The sequence below is a fragment of the Schistocerca cancellata genome, chromosome 2 (genome assembly GCF_023864275.1).
Source record: "Schistocerca cancellata isolate TAMUIC-IGC-003103 chromosome 2, iqSchCanc2.1, whole genome shotgun sequence".
Taxonomy (NCBI): Eukaryota; Metazoa; Arthropoda; class Insecta; order Orthoptera; family Acrididae; genus Schistocerca; species Schistocerca cancellata.
The window spans coordinates 779,697,748-779,721,117 of record NC_064627.1 but is presented as its reverse complement, the minus strand read 5'-3'; positions in this window follow the sequence as shown (position 1 = coordinate 779,721,117).

Below are 23,370 nucleotides of genomic sequence, written 5' to 3'. Positions count from 1 at the left end.
CGCATGATACTATGTGTTGGTCATAGACACATCACATAGACTAACGATTACACACGTACACTACTGGCCATTAAATTTGCTACACCAAGAAGAAATCTACATCTACATTTACATCCATACTCCGCAAGCCACCTGACGGTGTGTGGCGGAGGGTACCTTCAGTACCTCTATCGGTTCTCCCTTCTATTCCAGTCTCGTATTGTTCGTGGAAAGAAGGATTGTCGGTATGCCTCTGTGTGGGCTCTAATCTCTCTGATTTTATCCTCATGGTCTCTTCGAGATATACGTAGGAGGGAGCAATATACTGCTTGACTCTTCGGTGAAGGTATGTTCTCGAAACTTTGACAAAAGCCCGTACCGAGCTACTGAGCGTCTCTCCTGCAGAGTCTTCCACTGGAGTTTATCTATCATCTCCGTAACGCTTTCGCGATTACTAAATGATCCTGTAACGAAGCGCGCTGCTCTCCGTTGGATCTTCTCTATGTCTTGTATCAACCCTATCTGGTACGGATCCCACACTGCTGAGCAGTATTCAAGCAGTGGGCGAACAAGCGTACTGTAACCTACTTCCTTTGTTTTCGGATTGCATTTCCTTAGGATTCTTCCAATGAATCTCAGTCTGGCATCTGCTTTACCGACAATCAACATTATATGATCATTCCATTTTAAATCACTCCTAATGCGTACTCCCAGATAATTTATGGTATTAACTGCTTCCAGTTGCTGACCTGCTATTTTGTAGCTAAATGATAAAGGATCTATCTTTCTGTGTATTCGCAGCACATTACACTTGTCTACATTGAGATTCAGTTGCCATTCCCTGCACCATGCGTCAATTCGCTGCAGATCCTCCTGCATTTCAGTACAATTTTCCATTGTTACAACCTCTCGATACACCACAGCATCATCTGCAAAAAGCCTCAGTGAACCTCCGATGTCATCCACCAGGTCATTTATGTATATTGCGAACAGCAACGGTCCTATGACACTCCCCTGCGGCACACCTGAAATTACTCTTACTTCGGAAGACTTCTCTCCATTGAGAATAACATGCTGCGTCCTGTTATCTAGGAACTCCTCAATGCGGATGATAAACGGGAATTCATTGGACAGATACATTATACTAAAACTGACATGTCATTACATTTTCACGCAATTTGAGTGCATAGATCCTGAGAAATCAGTACCCAGAACAACCACCTCCAGCCGTCATAACGGCCTTGATACGCCTGGGCATTGAGTCAAACAGAGCTTGGATGGCGTGTACAGTACAGCTGTCCATGCAGCTTCAACACGATACCACAATTCATCAAGAGTAGTAACTGGCGTATTGTGACGAGCCAGTTGCTCGGCCACCATTGACCAGACGTTTTCAATTGGTGAGAGATCTGGAGAGTGTGCTGGCCAGGGCTGCAGTCGAACATTTTCTGTATCCAGAAAGGCCCGTACAGGACCTGCAACATTCGGTCGTGTATTATCCTGCTGAAATGTAGGGTTTCGCAGGGATCGAATGAAGGGTGGAGCCACGGGTCGTAACACATCTGAAATGTAACGTCCACTGTTCAAAGTGCCGTCAATGCGAACAAGAGGTGACCGAGACGTGTAACCAAATGCACCCCATACCATCATGCCAGGTGATAAACCAGTATGGCGATGACGAAAACACGCTTCCAATGTGCGTTCACCGCGATGTCGCCAAACACGGATGCGACCATCATGATGCTGTAAACAGAACCTGGATTCATCCGAAAAAATGACGTTTTGCCTTTAGTGCACCCAGGTTCGTCGCTGAGTACACCATCGCAGGCGCTCCTGTCTGTGATGCAGCGTCAAGGGTAACCGCAGCCATGGTGTCCCAGCTGATAGTCCATGCTGTTGCAAACGTCGTCGAACTGTTCGTGGAGATGGTTGTTGTCTTGCAAACGTCCCTATCTGTTGACTCAGGGATCGAGACGTGGCTGCACGATCCGTTACAGCTATGAGGATAAGATGCCTGTCATCTCGACTGCTAGTGATACGAGGCCGTTGGGATCCAGCACGGCGTTCCGTATTACCCTCCTGAACCCACCGATTCCATATTCTGCTAACAGTCATTCTATCTCGACCAACGCGAGCAGCAATGTAGCGATACGATAAACCGCAATCGCGATAGGCTACAATCCGATCTTTATCAAAGTCGGAAACGTGATGGTACGCATTTCTCATCACAACCACGTTTCAACAGGCAACGCCGGTAAACCGCTGTTTGTGTATGAGAAATCGGTTGGAAACTTTCCTCATGTCAGAACGTTATCGGTGTCGCCACCGGTGCCAACATTGTGTGAATGCTCTGAAAAGCTAATCATTTGCATATCACAGCATCTTCTTCCTGTCGGTTAAATTTCGCGTCTGTAGCACGTCATCTTCGTGGTGTTGCAATTTTAATGGGCAGTAGTGTAGTTCGTACTTTGAACTACACATCTATGAAAGTAAAAGTAAGATATACGTAACAAACGCCAAATATCTCATGAAAATGTTTTCTGTAGCCGGCCGCTGTGGCAGGGCGATTGTAGGCGCTTCAGTCCGGAACCGCGCTGCTGCTACGTTCGCAGGTTCGAATCTTGTCTCTGTCATGGGTGTGTGTGATGTCGTTAGGTTTAAGTAGTTTGTCTAGGGGACAGATGACCTCAGATGTTAAGTCCCATAGTGGTCATAGCCATTTGAACCATTTTTTATTCTGCAAGTTGTTGATAGTTCCTGCAATAGACCAGAAAGTTCTTCATTACTTACTTTTGAAACAGATGTATGAAGTAATTGGCAACACAACACTTTGCTGTATTGCTGTACACATGATTATCATAGTATTGTTATTACAGTGGGTAGAAACAAAGTGTTAGCAGCCTGAAGTCTTGCAGTGTCCGTCACTTCAGAAGCAGAGTCCAGCAGTCCAGTGATTTACAAATAGTAACTACAGTGCACACGCTTTACCTAGATGGATTTTATATGGGGATGCATGACGTTGATGAAGCAAATGCGTCTAGGGATAGAAGTACTTCAAAGAAAGCACATTTTTTAACAAGTGTCTGCTCTCACTGTGTATAGTTAGCTTCCGCGACTGAGTTGCAGGTAGCCCTGAAAATTGCTTCATCAATCATTATCATTAGAAATTGCGGTTAGCAAAGCAAAAGGAGAAATGCAAAACGCAGTTCTCAAATTTACAATCCAGTGGGCCCGCTGCGTTGAAGATATCTTTTAGAGACATTATGTGATCAAATCCAGAGTGCTGTTATAGTAGTTCAATAATTTATTTGTGTTGCATCCTTTTCGGCCAGGTTGCCATCTTCAGACCATCTGTGAAAGTTATGTAATATGTTTTATTATATTTATTATAATGTTGGTTATATTTACTATAATATTGTTTCATCGTATTTTAGGATATTACGATTTGGTACTTACGTCCACTTACCACCAGTAATCGCAATCACTGTGTTTGTAGTACAACGTGATGTAGATTTAAGACGGACTCTTGTGCTATAAACTGTTTTGTGGTTTTCTCCTGTTGTTAATCGTGTTTTTTTTGTAATTTTTAAAAATTGATATTTCATCGTCATATTTGACAGATTGATAGTTACGACAGTCGTCCATAGATGCTGTATGGTTGCAGTTGCTATGGTGTGTTGATTACACAGTAGTGTTGATGTTATTATTTTGGTCCGTATGTATTATCTTTGTAATCGATGTGTCTGTGTGTTGTCCATTGTGTCTATCTGTTACTTTTGGTTTTAAACTCAATTCTTTGGCCAGTTGTTACAACAGTCAGTCTGTCTAATCTGAGAATCTAATGTCAAAGTATAAAAATTACAAAATAGGATGATTACATTAGAGAGCGACAGCGACCTCTGATATATGAACGTAAATATGAAATCAGAATATCCGAAAATACGATTAATCAATATTATAAAAGACAAAAAATATTATCTAACTTTGGCAGATCCTCTGAAGATAGCAATCCAGCCGAAATGGATGCTTCGCAATAAATACATCATTAAACTACTAAAACAGCAACCTAGATTTTATTGAAAATTATGCCTCCGTTGTGAAATGTTTCTTAATTAAGGAAGACGCAGCTTATTTGACACAGTTTAATCCTTGTATCACTGACAGACGAATGAAGTAAGTATTGCGAAACAGCTGAAATCCTTAAAACTGAACGGAGCTCCAGGGTCCCTATAGAATCCCTGTGAGGTTCTATGCTGAATTTTCGGCTGAGTTAGGCCCTCTTGTAACTGTATCGTTGATCTTTCTAGGGAAGAAAAACCGTTCCGTAGTTCGAAGAAAACACAGGTCACACCCATTTACTAGAATGGCAGTTAAAGCGATCGACAAAACTAACGTCCAGTATCCTTGGCATGGATATTTTGTAGAATCTTAGAAAATATTCTGAACTCAAACATAATGAGATGACCTCCATGTTAAGCAATATGGTTTCGGAACATCGATCATTTGAAATCCACCTTTAACTTTTCTCACTAGAAATACTGAAAACCATGGATCAAGGCTGACAAGTAGATGCAGTATTTCACTGTTTCCAAAGAGCATTAGCGTCAGTACCACGTTTCCGCTTATAATCAAAATTATTATCGTATGAGGATAAGCGAAATTTGTAACTGGATTCAAGATTTTTTTGGTAAGGATCAGGCGGCAAGTTTTCCTGAATGGACAGTCGTCGACAGATTAGTAGAACTCAAGTTTAGAATGTGTTCCAGGCGTTTGTTTGGACCCTTACTCTCCATATTGTGCATTAATGACCTTTCAAACAACATCAACAGTAACGTTAGACTTTTCGAAAATGATGCAGTTATCTATCATGAGATACTGTGTGAAAGAAACTAAAAAAATGGCTCTGAGCACTATGGGACTTAACATCTATGGTCATCAGTCCCCTAGAACTTAGAACTACTTAAACCTAACTAACCTAAGGACAGCACACAACACCCAGCCATCACGAGGCAGAGAAAATCCCTGACCCCGCCGGGAATCGAACCCGGGAACCCGGGCGTGGGAAGCAAGAACGCTACCGCACGACCACGAGATGCGGGCGTGAAAGAAACTGCCCAAATATTTAGTCACATCTTTAAGATTTCAAATCACAGTAATGCAAAGATTAGGAGCTTGTCTTAAGTATTCAGAAATGTCAACTTGTGCACTTCACAAAACGAAAAACCTTAGTCTGGTATGATAATAATAAGTCACAGTTAGAGTTAGTCAACTCGTACAAATACCTGAATGTAACACACTGCAGGGATATGAAAAGCAATGATCTTCTCATAGGCTCAGTGGTAGATAAAGCAAGTGGCAGGCTCGATACAGAGAGCAGCTGTAACTAACTCATGCAATCACGTTTTGTTGCTGTAGTTGTTGAAATGTCTCCGCGTTCTTGACTTCTGAGAAGAATATCATTTGGTTTGTATTTCAGTGGTATAACAATTTTCACAAGCAGTGCGTCACTATTTACAAGCACTTCGTGTGACACATCCGATCTCACTAAAAAATGTAGTTTTCTCGTACGGAAATGAAATTCCTGGCTCGACGCAAGATGGATAGAAGCCACGGTATTTACCTAGTATGTTTCGGTTAATAAGAAAAGTTGGAAGTTTCGGATGAATTTAACTCGATATAGTACAAATAATAAAGGATGTCAGCCAGCTATCAACAGTAGGTCCTCCAACGATTCAGCGGGTAGCCTTTACGAAAAGACATGTGGCTGGCGGGGTAAGTGATCTAAAAAAAAAAAAAATTGACTGTATGTGGAGATGGCAGACGAACGAGCTGGCAGCACGGGGCACTGCGAGTAGGTACTCCGTTGCTGCCGCTGCAGACTCCGCAGTACGCCAGACCGTCCCGTCGGCGTGCATTAGCATGTTCGGAAGGCCGGCCTTTGTCTCCGCTTTTCGGAAGCGAGCGGCACCCGACACACGGGCCATTGTTCACGTATTCCCTGCGGTAATGGGAAGGACGGAAGCGAGCCGCGAGAATGCTCAACAGCTCATACCTTCCTCCTCATCCTGCGCAACGGTAATGCAGCGTACTTATTTACAAAAATTATGACCGTATGATGGAAAACCGATGCTGTTGTACACTAGAGCGGCAAATTATGACACCAGTTCGGCCCGGATCAAAGGTCTGTGAAATCTTCGTCAATTAGTAGTAAAACCAGTCATCACTCCCGACTCTTGTTTGTGACTGTTGGTCCGACGCCCTCAGACTTTTACTGTCTTTGATGCAGAATTGTTTGCGATCTTGCGGGCACTGGAGCAGATGAGACATTCTTCCTGTCCTAAATTTGTCTGTTCCGATTCACTAAGTGCCCTTCACTCTTTGCAACGTTTGTATCCAGCAGATAAAATAGTCCAGACCATCCAGGATGCCCTCCTCCACCTTCAGCGATTGGGGAAGGTGGTGGCTTTCTGCTGGGTTCCGGAGCTTGTCGGCATTGCTGGGAATGAAAGGGCAGATCTCGCAGCCAAGGAGGCGTGTCTCGATCTAAAAGTATCTCAGTATGATATACCCCTGCAACCTCGCTGTTGAGCTCACGAGTCGTGCGTCGGTGGGAGGATGAGTGGCTGGAAGTGACTGACAATAAGCTCCGTATAGTGAAGCCCACAACGCGTGTGTGGTGTGCTTCCTTTCAGCCCCGACGACGGGACGAGGTTCTCCTCACTCGTCTTCGGATAGGCCACAGCCCTATGACGCATGGCTTCCTACTCCGGCGGGAGGACCCTCCAATGTGTGGTGCTTGTGGCGTCCAGGTCACTGTGCGCCAGGTTTTATTGGACTGCGTTTTATTTTCTGACCAGCGGGCCGCGGTTGACTTGCCAGTAGGCCTGCCACCTCTTTTAGGCAACACTCGGACGAATGTGGTTAAAGTTTTAAAGTTCTGTGCCACTGTGTGACAAGCTCGCCCATATTTTATGTAAGTGGCCAGCCAATGACAATTTACTGTGGCATTCTTGTTGCTACGTTTTCCTTTTCCTTACGTTCTACTTTCTTATGTAGCATTTTCCTTCTTTTCCTGCTTTCTTTGCGTGTGTGTTTCAGTTTTATTAGGTCTGTCCACGTTCGTTCCCTTTAATGTGTGTCAGGGCGCTGATGACCTCGACGTTGAGCGCCCATAAGCTCCAACACACACACACACACACACACACACACACACACACACACACACACACACACACAGGTGACTGTTCCTTTGCCGGCTCAGTTAACCGTGCCCTTACGGTGGGTTGCCTACTATTAAAAGGGAACCTCGCACCAAGTGACGTGGAAAACAGGTTACGTCGCTCGGCTCGCATTCGGAGAGGCAGGCTCCATTGGCCTTCCATATCTCAGGGCTATTCGGAAAGTATGGTCCGATCGGGCGCGAAATGGAAGCCAGTGAAAATCCGGTGAATCTTTGCACAAATGTGTTGGGCAGTCTCTCTAGTATTCCTGTGGATCACGTCACGCCTTTCTTTACAGTTCTGATCGCACAATGAGCACGTAAAGATACTTAGAAGATAGTGCCTCCCGTCAAGTATGAGAGCCTGGTGAGAGATTTGCCCTTGTGTCATGCAGCTCACGTAACAGAACTCCTCTTCATGACAATTCTCAAAAAAATGGTTCAAATGGCTCTGAGCCATGGTCATCAGTCCCCTAGAACGAGGAACTACTTAAACCTTACTAACCTAAGGACATCACACAACACCCAGTCATCACGAGGCAGAGAAAATCCCTGACCCCGCCGGGAATCTAACCCGGGAACCCGGGCGTGGGAAGCGAGAACACTGCCGCACGACCACGAGCTGCGGACGACAATTCTCAGCCGCACTCTGCAGGAATAATGGGGCTCCCCAATACTGCCCGTGCTGGCTTCCCCTGAGTTTAATTTCCGTACACATGAACCGCTGACTATGAAGATAACATTTTGACACAAGCATCGAACTGTAGACCAGCTAGAGAATTGGCGAAAGCTCAGGTGGCTGTCTTCCATGACGAGGGATTGGAAAGTTCGAGCGCCTCCTATGTAGAGAAGTAGCTGGAAAGTGTAGCTAATTGTTGCAAGTAAAACATTTTTGATTTTCACAGTCGTTTCCATTTCGCGACCGATCGGACCTTACTTTCCGTGTAAGCTCCGCGTGGTTCCTCTAAATCGATAGGCGAATGTTGGGAAGATTCATTTACAGAGGAATGTTCCGCCCAGTAATTTCGTCGTCGGAATGACATTAAATCACAATCTTCCTTACGGCGTAGGTGTCAAGCTTCAGTTTTCATGTCTTTCGCCCATGTGATGTCTTCTGACTGCGACTGAGAATAGCGGTCGCCAAATTTCCACATATATGCCGCGTTATGTTATGCGATCAACAAAGATATAATTCGTCTAACGAAGATTTCTCTAGGAAACGAGGGAAAGTAACGGTGGATGTTGCGGGGGGAGAGGGGGGATGAGTGAGTGAGTGAGTGAGTGAATGAGTGAATGAGAGACAGTTTTGGGGGTGCGGAGGGGAGGGGGGGACATAGTAGAAGTTACGTCGTAAAATCAGTCGCAGATACAGTCCATATGTCCTCCTTCAGCCTAACCAAACCTACTACTTGATAAAACATTGCTATTTCATTTATAATTTAAGAGCCCCGTTAGGAGAGTTGTTGATAAGAATTACAATTTTATGCTAGTAAGCTAGAAGGATTCAATAGCAGGCTGATATTTCGAAACAGGATGTACCTGTAATACGGTATGCCTCTGCTGTTACTTCATTCCTATGTTAATAAATACCGGTGCAGTCACTGTCCATATGCGTCATACCGCCAGCAGCAGTGAGCCACCAAACAAGCGAGTGACGACGTTCCCTCGGCAGCAGGCTACGACAGATACAAGTCGAAGATCAGGTAGGCCGATACCTACAGAACACTTCTGGTTGGTGCTGGTTGTGAGGAAGATGGTGATACAGGACTAGCTACACTTGCAGCAAACGCTCTCAGGAAACAAGGCACTAACAGGAATTCTCGTTGAATGCAACTATATCGACCCCTAGGATAAACTAGCCTCTGGGTACACGAACTTCTGCCAGACATTAGGGATTGCAGAAACATGAGTTACGTGCTTCCGCGTAGGGGTATACTTAATATCATGACTGTTCTTGCCTTCCTATATCATATATTTTACGTAAAAATAAAACAATCGATAGTTCTGCTTGTCAGATAGTGTGCTATAGAAGTGTCACATTAAAATTTGAAAGAATAGGAGTAATAATTCGTTGTTGGGCGACAGATCCCGATTAGTATGCGCAATCGCATAACTAAACAAATTTTCAGTATCCCCTTCTGTGGGATCTTTCCTTTGTGAAGTGCGAATAGCGTGCTCTAAATGTAATTGATTGGTGCAAAGCACTGTGATGAGTACGTGTAGATTTAATGTTGTTGATCCCAATGGTCGCAGAGAAAGAGAAAGAGAGAGAGAGACAGAAAAGTGATTCAGGTACTTAGCCTCCAACTCTGGGAAAACATCCATCGTAGACACCGTGTTGAATGCGTCCACCTGGCGGACGGAACGTCATCGACCGTCTCTCATGCCTTCACTGCGTGAAAAACGTTGCGCATAGATTTTGTACTTCACTCATGGCATTGGTAATCTATAGACAAGAAACTTAGTTTACGGAGTACCGTCGAGCGATATCTACATCTTCAGTTTTCCACATACAAATTTGCGACATCATTTCTTTACGGTGAAATCGGGAAAGATGAACATCACCAAATGTCTGCATCGCGTCATAATGTATCTGTGAGTTAATATATCATTGCAAGTATTTACCTTCTTCCCCTCCTACACTAAAAAAGTTTCGACGTAACCATTTCAAAAATTAAAGCGCAAAAATGTACAGTTACGGATTTTGTATTCTGTCCTTACAAAACATGAACCTACATACGGGTGAGCTCTGGGACGCCAACTATTTGGATCCCTCCGGAGCCAAGAGATCGGCTGGAAGTGAAATTGTATAGCGTTGTTGGCTGGGAGACCTCAAAGGGCAGGTTTGGAAATGTTTTTACTCGGGGTGATTCAGCTGCCCCTACCATCGGGTTTTATGCAACTCGCAATGCCATCAGATACTACGTGCAAGATTCTCATATTATCTAGCTCGCTAGGCGCAAACTGTTAGTCCTACGGAAGAAATGAACACGACTCTTTTGTAGTAAATTTAATGCAGTTAATTTTGTACAGGGATGCGTTATCGCTAGGGGCCGTAGTTTTCGAATTATCCAAGAAATCTGTACAAAAGAGGTTTTTTTTTCAATAACTCGAAAAACTGTGGCTTTCGGCGAAAACGCATCCCAATACAAAAATTAACAACACAAAATTTACTACAAAAAGGTCCCTTTCATTTTTTTGTAGGACTAATAATTTGCACGTAGCGAGCGATGGAATATGAAAATCATGCGCGTGGTATCTGAAGGCCTTGCATGCTGCATGATACCCAGCAGTAGGGGCAGCTACATCACACTGCATGCTTCGCCTACTAATGGCATTTTCCCTTCGTGAAGTATGTTAGTTATGTGTTTAAGAGTATCCGGTAAGTTTTGGTGATTGTAATGGATGTGTGTGCGTAGTGTGGTGTCATGTTAATGATGAATGATGAGGGAAAGGTTAGCGTGAAATCTTGTGCTGGCACATAGCATGCTCCTCTCAAACAGCATCAAGGAGGCCGCCGATCTTATCGTCCCCATCCTACTAACGGATCAGCATACAGTGTGTCATATGCTCGCACTCCATTAGACACTCTACAGTAGTTTGGAATTTATTCTAGGGCACTGGCGCCAAGTATGGTGATCAAGAACTTTACGCAACCACCCCTCCTTCCCTTTGCCGGAAACGCAAATGAAAGCAGCCAACAGCGCCTGGCGTACCCAGGCGGTTACCCATCCGAGTCATGGCCCCACCCGACGTTACTTAAATTCGGTGATCTGGCGAGAGCCGGTGTATTCAGCTAGGCAAGACCGTTTGCTAGCCACTGGCTCTCTCTGAGCTGAGGCGCACAATGGGGTGCACACAGACCTGTTACATGCCAAACATTTCGTGTTGCTACGCCGCGCTGTTGCGGCCCTCCTTGGGCTCGTTCTGCTCCAGACGCGCCCACCCGTGCCCACGCAGCGTCCAGCTGTTTCCAGGCCGTCTGTGCAGAACAGGGCGCACCCTGTCTGAACACGGTTTCCCGCCGTGTTGCAATCAGAGTGGCCGCCAGCGGTACAACTGCCAACAGTCGAGGAGCAGCAGACTGCAGAGCACAACCGGCCTGAAACAACCACATCGAGGTTGTAGAGATGGATCAATACCTACATACATGAAACAGCTGGGTCTCTTGAATGGGTCAGCAATTTATGGAAACAAATTCAAACCTATATCAAGATCACCCATGCTAATTCGTCGTTGACTCGTTCTGAATACTAAAAAATGGTTCAAATGGCTCTGCGCGCTATGGGACTCAACATCTGAGGTCATCAGTCCCCTAGAACTTAGAACTACTTAAACCTAACTAACCTAAGGACATCACACACATCCATGCCCGAGGCAGGATTCGAACCTGCGACCGTAGCGGTCGCGCGGTTCCAGACTGAAGCGCCTAGAACCGCTCTGGCACAGCGGCCGACTCTGAATACGAGACAAAGTTCTGAACCACTGTGGTACCTATCTAAATTAAAACACTACAAGCGCATATAAAAGTGTTTCAAAAATCGTAACCGTCGGGCCTCACCAAAAGCCTCAATTTTGCAAGAGCGCAGTGACTAGTCCAGTCTGCACATAGTTTAGGCACTCAAATACACAATTGTGCGAAACTTAAGGAGGAAAGTGACTTTCGAATGACGTGTCGGTGACAAGTAACGTAGCTCTATGAAACTTGGAATATACGGGGCAAGAACTGCTACACTATAGTGCAGAAGGTAACTGAAATACATGATGAGACGAACAGCAATGACACTTCTATTAAAAAACAATAATTACAGTGAAGTCACAGCGTTTTATGATGGTCACCTAAACATTACAAAAGGTGGGACATTGTCTTAATATGGTGTGTGATACTGCGATGTGCCGGAGTGGAGAAGAGTTTGTACTTCTTTAATTCAAATGCATGAGAACGAGACATCCACTCGACCCCCTCCTTATTTACCACCTAATTAATTATGTGCACAACGGTAACGGAAGAAAATGATGGTGGACCCTGCTACTTGGTAAAATAAGGAGTGCGCACTCACAATACTTTAATAAAAATCGTTATCTACTCAGAAAAAAAGAGAACTTTATCATAATAAACAACAGGAAATGTGACTCTGCATATACCGACGTAATGATATGCGGATCAAATATTACAGTGAGATGTATTATACATCAGAACATAAATGCACATGATTATCGACACCAACAGTACGTTAAAGGATAGGGTATACTAAAATATTATGAGAATAAGAACTGGCTCGAGAACAAGGGGCTCCTACCCTTTGTGATACAATAGATCGACGATAATGACTGGAGGTCCTAATGAATCAAATATTAATCTCCCGACTATATGGCAGTATCGCAATTAGTAGTGAGAGGTCAAATGGGAGCACATGGAGAAACAAGCAAGGTAAACTTGTAGCAAAGCGAGCGCGCGTGCTGCTGAGGGTTTCAGTATAAAATTCATAAGGTCCTACAATGCCGCAGCCGCAAAATACTGTAGCAGTACTGAAATCTGCAGCACGTCGTCGGTAGGCAGCGTCCTGTTAATGTAGGCGCCGACTTCTGCCGTGCAGCAACTCTGTGTCAGCCCCTGGCCACGAAGGCTGTCCGAAGAATTCTGAGTTCTTTCGAAAAAGAGCAACCAAGTCGCAAGACCGTCCGACTACGACGAAGATCAGATCCCGAATTCCCTGCCCGCGCAACGCAAGAGCGAAGCCGACATTGCTCTACTCCCTACTCTCCTCGAACACCGCGAATCAGCGTTCAGTTCTGATTCCAAAATTTCCCCACACTGTCTCAGAACATCATTTGCGCCAATAGCTACCGTTCCCTCCAGTTTCGAGCAGGGCTTTATGACGTCAACTAGCCTCAGTTTAAGTTGACCAATCATGCCTCTGCTATTCAGCTGAGGGCACTGAACTTGCCGTTTGACTGGCTAAGCACTGAACTTGCCGTTTGACTGGCTACGAAAACAACCTGCCTAGATCACCAGCCATCCGCCGCCAGACAGTCGCACCCAGCAGGGTACGGTCCACAAGCATTCTCAGAATCAAGAGGACAATGCAGTCAGTCAGTGCCAGGAATCTTCGTTCCGGACGCGCCGGAACGGTAAACACATAAACTGCGGCGACACTCAGACGTCTCGCAGGTCGTTTCGCCCTGCATACAATAGGCGAAACTCGACCGACGTCAGTCGTTCCGCCAAGAGCTTAAGCCTATTGTACGAACCCCTGAGAATTCAGGGAAGTACAGCCCCCAATCGGAAATGCCGTGTGCCGCGTCCTCCGATGCTTGCCTCGCACAAGCCACCCAGGGAAGTAACCCAACATGTGTAGGAATCAAGTGAAAAGTATTTTTTTGAGCTCACGGTACAAATACTCTTATTACAATAACCTTACTCGGTCTGTTACTAACGTACAATGATATAGAACATTAATAAAATTGATGAAAATGAGAGGAGATATGCAAAAGAGGGCATGGAACCTCTCAATACCACAGACAGAAACTCATGCTCTGCAACGCAGTCCCATATTGGCCTGAAGGTTGGTAAGGAGTTCGTGTGGTAGGGTAGGGCGTTCCATTCATTCACCAGCGCGGTTGACCACTGCTGGATTGTCGTTGGGGCATGTGCAGGTGCTGCAACGCGTCTCCCCAGCTTATCCGCTATGTGCTTCGTGGGATTTTAGTCGGAGGAAAGAGCAGACGAGTCCATTCACCGAATAACCTCTCATTCCAAGAGCTTCGCCATCTGCGCTGATAGATGCGGTCGCCCGTTGTTATCCACTAAAATGATGTCAGGGCCGGTTGTACCACTGGAACGACGCACATGTGAAAGAACTACAGCGTGAATGTGACGTTGACCAGCAAGTGTACCGTGTTCAAAGATTTGGAGGTCAGTAACCCCATGCAATATTATGCCTCCCCGCACCATAACACCTGGACCACCGAAATGATCGTGTTCGATAGTTCTTCCTTGGTGCATTGCATCTTCCCACATCTCACTCTACGAAGGTACGACCAGTATCCATGCTTCTCTGTCAAGGCACCACACTAAACGCAACCGTCTGTGTTGTAGCCCTAGCGGCAGTCTACCCATGGGACGGTAATTCCCTAGTCCAGCTGTTGCGAGTCTCCGCCCAATGGTATGAGGTGACAGAGAATCGTGCAGGAAGTTGATTACGTGTTCTCAAATTGCAGATGGAGATTTCAAGCGCTTACGGCGTGCTTGCTGCTCTGTAGGGCGGTCCTCCCTCGTGGTTGTCAGACGTGGTCGACTGGAGCCTTCACGTCGTGTATGTCTGCCCTCACGTTCCCATCCAGTCCAACATAGGGCCACTGTCACATCCAAATGCCACACAAACCTGGATATTGCAGGAATCGACCAGTCGCACAAATGGACACCAATAGTGAAACCTCTTCCAGACTGTCATTTGATAATAGCACTGTCCCACACGAATAGGCGGCATCATAGAGGCCATTCAACATCTGATGCTGTTCACACCCGTTTTATCACATTAAGCCTGGTAAAAACACTAAACAGCGACTACACTAACGCAATCTACTGGCCGTCCTGCCCATCTCAGAATTTTACAGCTCTGTGTCATTTACACACCCGCCGATTGTATGAATTTGTATGAAGTTACATTTTCTGAAGGCTCTTCTTTTTTTTCCAGGCAGTGCACAATTTCGAACATTGTCCTGTTGAAAAATGGCACCACGACACTGTCGCATGTGGTTACCCAGAAGGATGCAGAATGCCCGCGACATTCCGTTGTGCCGTCAGAGTTATTTACATCAGTATCAGCCGTGACCTGAAGTCGTACACGGTATCTCCCACACCATGGCATAACGAGTAAACCCGCCGTGCCCCTCCACAACATTCGAAGCATGGGGCCTCTTCCTATGTTACCGCCATATTCGCCGACAATTTTCATCTAGGGTAGCGTAGAAATGTGATTCATTGCCAAGCACAATCCGACCCCATTCATCAGCAGTCCATGGTTCCTGGACACTGCACCATTCCGAACGCAGCAGTTACTTTTGTGTTGCTAATGGCAGCCTACGCCTGGGATGGTGATCCTCTAATACGACTGCAGCTAGTACACATCAATAGTGCGGGATGATACAGAACGTTGCAGGGAGTCCTTTACGTCTTTTTCTCGGATGGAAGGAGCAAGTGTGATGGGGGCGCACAATACGGCGTGGTCGACAGAAACAAGCATGCTTGGCCTCAGGATCCCATGCAGCCCAATATCAGTATCCGAATGCCTCACAAAACTGGATATTGCGCTATTCGTTTAGCAGGCGAAATCGAGGCCCACAATGACGCCAGTTGCTGATAACGCTGTCTCATACGAGTATACGGCATCTGACGCTGTTCACGGCTCTTACCTATCCTACCAGGCCTTAAAACACTACACACGACAATCTGGCGGTCTTTGTTCCCGCCACGGAGAACTGGAACGCTAATCGCTTACACTCCCATGGGCGGTGTGTGCGTGTTCTAAGTTACGTAGACATCCGACCATGTCTTCTTGGTGCTTCACTGTTTTGTCGGGCAGTGTAGTATGTCACAACGCCGTTTTGTGATGATACATTAAGAGCAGCTGGTAGTAAGTGCCAGGTGAGAGTTGTTTTTCTACCATGTGGGGCTCAGACAGTAAACCAGCACCACCCACCAGAAAGTAGAGGTTTCAGAGGGCGGCGTCTGCAGGGAGGAGCTTCCGTAACCAAGCTGGCAGGTCTCGCAATCGCAGCGGAGGACGCCGTCTGCCGGGTGTGGGCTGGCCGGGCTGCGGTGAGTCACGTGGCCCGCGGCGCATCCGGACGAGACGAGGATGGCGACCGCGACAGGAATGCGTGCTGGGCGGGTTGCCGCCGTGCCAAAATCAGGCGCCCCGCCCGCGTACCCGAAACCTGTTTGGTTGTTCAGTTTGCGGCAGTGACGTGTAAGCACGCGGACCCGTTCCAATACTCTTCACTTGTGGCATACAAAACCAGATAACGTCTGTAAGTCTTTAAAAGGATGACGATCATTTAGGCTTTGTTATTCTTTTGTTGTGGTTATCCGTCCAAAGATTGGTTTGATGAGCTCTCCATGCATCTATTCTGTGCTCGCCTTTTTTTCTCTGAACAACTCCTGCAACCTACATCCATTTGAACCTGTTTACTGTATTTGTATTTTGTTCTCTCTCTACATTTTTTACCCACCATACTTTACTCCATTACCAAGTTGAAGATTCCTTTATGCCTCAGGATGTGTCTTGTCAACTGACCACTTCTTCGTGGTGTGACGTTGTCTTTTCAACTAAATGAAAGGCAGTTTGGTTATTGCCATACGCGTTTTGCTTCTTTTATTTATGAACTATTTTCAGCGGCCTGTAATACATGCTTTTAAATGCATTATGTACGATTTCCATTGCTGTTAAGTCATGTGTTTCATCCTGGAGATGAATTTACTCGGTCTCTATACTCCAGATTATCAGTTTTCGCGCACACATTTATTACAACACTTCATTTTCACTCTCCGCTGTGTGTTGAAGATGTGTGTGTGTGTGTGTGTGTGTGTGTGTGTGTGTGTGTGTGTGTGTGTGTGTAGTGTTGCCAACGGTAGCTGTGTGTTAATCTTTGATTTTTAGTTTGTGTTATGTATGTGTAGATTGTATTTGTTCATTTGCTGTTTGTGTGTGTGTGTGTGTGTGTGTGTGTGTGTGTGTGTGTGTGTGTGTGTGTGTGAGAAAGAAAGAAAGAGAGAGAGAGAGAGAGAGAGAGTGAGAAAGAGAGAAAAAGAGAAAGAGGGGGGCGGCGGGGAGATTAATTAACTATTTTAGCTGATTATTCATGCATTTCTGTTGGTTATTGCTTTATTGGCTATCACAATCTGCGAGTTATTACTTAAGTTGGTTTGATCATTAATTATTTTCTTTTTCAATACAGGGGCTTTTTGGATGGGAATGTTTTCTTTTAATGTCAGGAACTTTTTGTTGTAATTGTTCTCTCTAATTATTTCCATGTCGTATTGCGTGCTAGACTGTTTATGTCCATGTTGTAACAGGTTGTCCATCCTTTGCAGTAAACCTGTATCTTAGATTTCTTTTTTCCTCAGTTCGCTTCAGTACCTCATTAGTTATTCGATTTACATACCTAACCTTTAATATTCTTCTCTAGTACTATATTTTATGAGTTTATAAACTTGGCCGCTTCGGAAAAGCTTCCACCCTTATCCCAAAGGCGAATGTTCGTGCCATTTAGAACATCGGATAAATCGTTCGGTTTCAGCATTAGGACACGGCTGCACTGTTTGCCGTGTGCCCTAGGCAGGCTTTGCATACCCCTGATTGATAGTGCTGGCACCTGAAATTTGTGAGAGGTTCTTGCACGTTGACGTCGAACATACAGTTGTCACATTAATGTGACTGGGCCGTGCATAATCTTTTATCAAGCCACTATCTATTCCGTTCAGCTGCCCTTCAGGTCCCTTACCGTCTCTGGCAGAATGACGATGGCATCGGAAAACGTCAAAGTTTTTATTTCTCTGCTCTCAACTCTAAATCCCTTTCCAATTTACTCCTTAGTTTTCATCACAGGTTTCTCGATCCACACAATGAACAACAGTGAAGAAGCACTACAAACTAGTTCCACCCCCGTCTCAACCACTGCTTCACTTTCACATCCTTCAAACACGTACAATTGCAATCTAGCCTTTCCTATGTTGCATCACTGCTACGTTCAAATACATGGTGTACCAAAAAGAATTATCCGATATGGCGCGTCTGTATTCCGTAAACTAATGTAAAACAATGTATTATACAATTTTGTTTTTGACGAACGGGAAACTCAGTTTTTCATACCTTTTCATAGCTGTTCCCCGATAAGTACGGCATGTGTCAATGCGGTGTTCCCACACTGCAGCGAGTAGGTCTTGAGTTACAGCTTCCATAGTTGTTGTTATGCGATGTCTCAGTTCATTCATTGATGTTGGTAACGGAGGCACATAAACAGAGTTTTCTATAAACCCCTCACAAATAATTACAGTCAGGTCCGATGACCTTGGAGACCAGTAACGTAAGGCTGAATCATTTGGTCCAGTGCGACCGATCCATCGTTCAGTAATCCTTTGATTTAAAAATTCCCGCACTTCCAGATGCCAGTGTGGCGGTTGCCCCATCCCGTTGGTAAATGAAGTCGTTCGAATCAGTCTCCAACTGTGGGGAAAAGAAAGTCCTCAAGCATATAGAGATACGTGCTTCCTGTAACAGCGTTCTCGGCAAAGAAAAATGGTCCATACACATTTTTCTATGAAACTGCACAAAACATATTAAAATTTGGAGAGTCCCACTCATGTTGTACAACTTCATGTGGTTATTCCGTACCTCATATTCCATCCTGATTTAGATTTTCCGTGATTTCCCTAAACCGCTCCAGGCAAATACCGGGATGGTTCCTTTGAAAGGGCACGGCCGACTTCCTTTTCCTTCCTTCCCTAATCCGATAAGACCGATGACCTCGCTGTCTGGTCTCCTCCACCAAAAACAACAACACCAACGTACCTCATATTCTCACATTATGACGATTCACCCTTCCATTTAAATGGAATGTTACCTCGTCACTAAACACTTAGGGTAGAAGGTAACTGTCGTCCTCCATTTTGCCAAGAACGAAATTACAGAACTCCACGCGTTGTTGTTTGTCACCTTCACGAAGAGCTTGCAGTATCTGAATTTTGTGTAGTTTCATGTGTAAACGTCGACGCAACACACGCCAGGCGGACATCGGGGGCATGTTCAGCTGTCGAGCTGCCTGGGGACTCCTTGTGAAACTATGGCGGACGCGTTCGACGTTTGTGTCAGGCACTCTGGGACATAATAGTTATGATCTCTTTAAATCGTGTGATTCTTTTTGATACACCCGGTATTAAAGACTATAGTCCAATCAACATTATCAAAAGCGCTCTCCAAAGCTACAAACGGTTTAAGCATAGCTCAGTTTCCTTCAACGTAGTTCCGAGGTAAGTCGAAGGTTCAGTATCATCTCGTGTGTTCCTATATTCCTTCGGAAGCCAAACTGGTCTTCCTCAAAGTGGGAGTGTATCAGTTTTTCCCTTCTTCTGTGTATACTTCGTGTCAGTATATCAGTATATTGCAATCATGACTTACTAAACTGATGGTTCGGTAGTATTCCCACCTGTCAGCACATGCCATCTTAAGAAATTTAATTAGACTTGTAGCTTGCAAGTGGTCCCATCTCCACGTTTGCTGTACTACTTAAAACCTTCTGTGCACAGCATGACCACTCACGATGTCTGCCGGAGAGGGGCGTAGCGAGTAGCTTATGTGGAGTATCTGCAGGTGGATCCGCCTCGCGAGTGCTTGACCCAAAGTCTGCAGGGGGCGCCGTTCCCGGGCGGGGCGGAACAAAGCGCTGCTCCTTTGTTTCCGGCGGGCGGTCCTCGTGTTTGCTTTGGCAGCTCTCAGAGAGCAGGGCCGCCCTCGGCTCCGGATCAAACGCAGCCGCAGCCCGGCCGCTCTGCCGGATGGCGCGCCGCCTCTGAAAGCCAATACCGCAGTATACGCACTGCGGCTTATGAGGGCACTCTGCAGTTTCGCAGACTTCATCAATTCCTATTAACTTAAGCTGAGAGTGGTCCTCACTACATACCCGCAAACTGTTCTCGCGTTTATCAAAAAGCCATCGCTGTCTATATTTTCTATCTTCTGCGGTTTCTCGGAGACATGGTTTATTTTGTCTATGTACAATAACTAGCGAACACGCCAATGCTTTGCAGTTTCAAAATATGTATTGGAATTGGATTTACGTCCTTTTCTGCTTCTCCGCCTCTCTATGTCCATCTGCTCCTGCTCCCTCTCTTGGTCCATCTCCTCCTCTTCCCACCTGTCTTTGTCTATCTCCTCCTCCTCGTCCTCCTCCCTGTCTTTGTCCATCTCTTCCTCTTCCTACTCCTACCTGCCTTTTTCCGCCTCCTCTTCCTGCTCCCCCCTACCGTCTGTTCATCCGCCCCCCATTTCTCTGACCTCCAGCCCTGATTCTGTTATTGCAAACGAAACCTGATTGGGAACTAAACTCGCCTAAAATCGTGGATCTATTGGGTCATTTGTGTACAGTGTACGAGAAATACCTCTCCAACTGCTGGATCTGTGAGGATAGGAGCTTCAGTGACAGTATTTACCATAGTCTTAATCTGCAAATTGGTACGATTACAAAGAGTCGGACCATTCACAATCCACAGTAGTACATTAATCATAAGCCGATAATCCGTAAGTATAACATTTTTGTTTTGTGCTAAAACCGACTGCGAAGAAGAAAACAGTACATTATTGTGTACACAGTTTTTGTTTAAAATTGTATATAATAAGAATGAGTATGTGTCAGAGAAGTAATTGGTCTGATGGTTCAACTGCCCCGCTATTGTAGTTACAACTGACTGTCAGAAAGAAAACTGGACTAAACATTTTGACAATACAGCACAGCATTTTCTTTTGTGCAGGCGGTTATAAAGGAAAACCTGCACATTGTTATTTAAAAATACATATAGTGGACGTTCGTCTGAATGTTTATTAAAATAGCGTATAAAAATTTGAAGTAAATAGGCCAAGAACTTCCCCAAATTTTTGGTAAAAGCGTTAATCAACGTCTTGTCTTTACATACACTACGTGATCAAAACCATCCGGACACCTGGCTGAAAATGACTTACAAATTCGTGGCGCCCTCCTTCAGTAATGCTAGAATTCAGTATGGTGTTGGCCCATCCTTAGCTTTGATGACCGCTTCCACTCTCGCAGGCATACATTCAATCAAGTGCTGGAAGGTTTCTTGGGGAATGGCAGCCCATTCTTCACGGAGTGCTGCACTGAGGAAAGGTATCGATGTCGGTCGGTGAGGTCTGGCACGAAGTCGGCGTTCCATAACATCCCACAGGTGTTCTATAGGATTCAGGTCGGGACTTAGTGCAGGCCACTCCATTACAGGCATGTTATTGTCGTGTAACCACTCCGTCAGAGGCTGTGCATTATGAACAGGTGCTCGATAGTGTTGAAACATGCAGTCGACATCCCCGAATTGCTCTTCAACAGTGGGAAGCAAGAAGGTGCTTAAAACATCAATGTAGGCCTGTGCTGTGATAGTGCCACGCAAAACAACAAGGGGTGCAAGTCCCCTCCATGAAAAACACGATTACACCATAATACCACCGCCTCCGAATTATACTGTTGGCGATATGTACGCTGGCCGATCACGCTCACCGGGCATTCGCCATACGCACACCCTGCCATCGGATCGCCACATTTTGTAGCGTGATTTGTCACCCCACACAACGTTTTTCCACTGTTCAATCGTCCAATGTTTACGCTCCTTATGCCAAGCGAGACGTCGTTTGGCATTTACCGGCGTGATGTGTGGCTTATGAGCAGCCGCTCGACCATGAAATCCAAGTTTTCTCACCTCCCGCCGGTCATAGTACTTGCAATGGATCCTGATGCAGTTTGGAATTCCTGTGTGATGGTCTGGATAGATGTCTACCTGTTACACATTACGACCCTCTTCAACTGTCGGCGATCTCTGTCTGTCAACAGACGAGGTTGGCCTGAACGCTTTTGTGCTGTACGCGTACCTTCACGTTTCCACTTCTCTATCACATCGTAAACAGTGGACCTAAGGATGTTTAGCAGTGTGGAAATTTCCCGTACATATATACGACACAAGTGATACCAAATCACCTGACCACGTTTGAAGTCCGCGGAGCGCCCCATTCTGCACTCTCACCATGTCTAATGATTACTGAGGTCGCTGACATGAAGTACCTGGCAGTAGGTGGCAGCACAATGTACCTAATATGAAAAACGTATGTTTTTGGGTATCCGAATACTTTTGATCACGTAATGTAGTAATATAGATTAGAGAAAGAAATACGAGCTACCGATTTGTGATTAGGTAGCGTTCCTTGTGGATTGAACACAATACGTCGCTCTTTACGAAAATAAATCGGCAGATATAAATCCCCTTGCAGAAGTACACCAGTGACGTGTGGTAGGGCCGTCACTATTAATAAACAGTGAGGGCCAAGTTCATCGTTTGCGAACAGTCTCATGGAGAGTTAGTTAGTTAAATGTTCGATGGATCATTTGAACGATTCTTTTATCGAAATGATGTGGAACTAATCTATTTACAGGATATGTATGTATGCATGATTACCTTTAACATAATGAACGTATCATTTTATTCGTACTTATGCAGCTATACTTAAAAACAGTTTTTTACTGGTTACCGACGTTGTCTAATCTTTATTGGCTAACGTTGGAATCTCCATTAAACAGTTCGCAGACGATGAACTTCTAAGTTTTTCAACTGCAGGAAGCTGTATCAAATTGAGTTAAGACGTGCGCAGAGTGGATGGTTGAGGCAGGGGATGACAATTAATCCTGAACGCAAATAAATGTAATGTATTATGTATAAATAGGGGAAGAAATCCACTACTATTGATATCACTAATGGCGACAAATCACCGGGACCAATAACTAACGAAAAATCCTAAGAGTAGCCATCCAGTGCGACCTAAAGATAAATGACCACATGAAAAAGATTGTAGGAAAAGTAGATATCACCCTTAGATTCATTGAGAGACTGTTAAGGAAATGTAATTCATCCACCAAAGAAGTTCACAAAACACTTGATGGGCAGATTCTAGAGTGTTTCTGATCAATCTGGAACCCTTTGCCAGGTTGGATTAATACGAGGGGGGGGGGGGGGGGGGAGAGAGAGGCGGAGAGGGAGGAGGGACAGGCTATCGAACAAAGAGCGGCACGTTTTGTTGTGCATAACGGAAATGTTTACTATTGAAATTTTGAGTCATCACTTTCCAGGAACAGTCGAGTAACACATTACTTCCTCCCACAGACATCTCGAGAGATGACCACGATGAAAAAATTAGAGAAATTAAGATTAATACCGAAAGTTACCGCCTTTCGTCATTAGTGAACGAAACGGGGACAAGGTGGATTAATTAGTGGTAGCAGAAGTAACATCCACCACACACCGTTAGGTGGCTGGCACAGTACAGGTGAAGATGGAGCTGTAATTGTGTCCTGCTCATTTTATTACTGTTAAGTCAGTCACGTAGAATTGCCTGTATGAT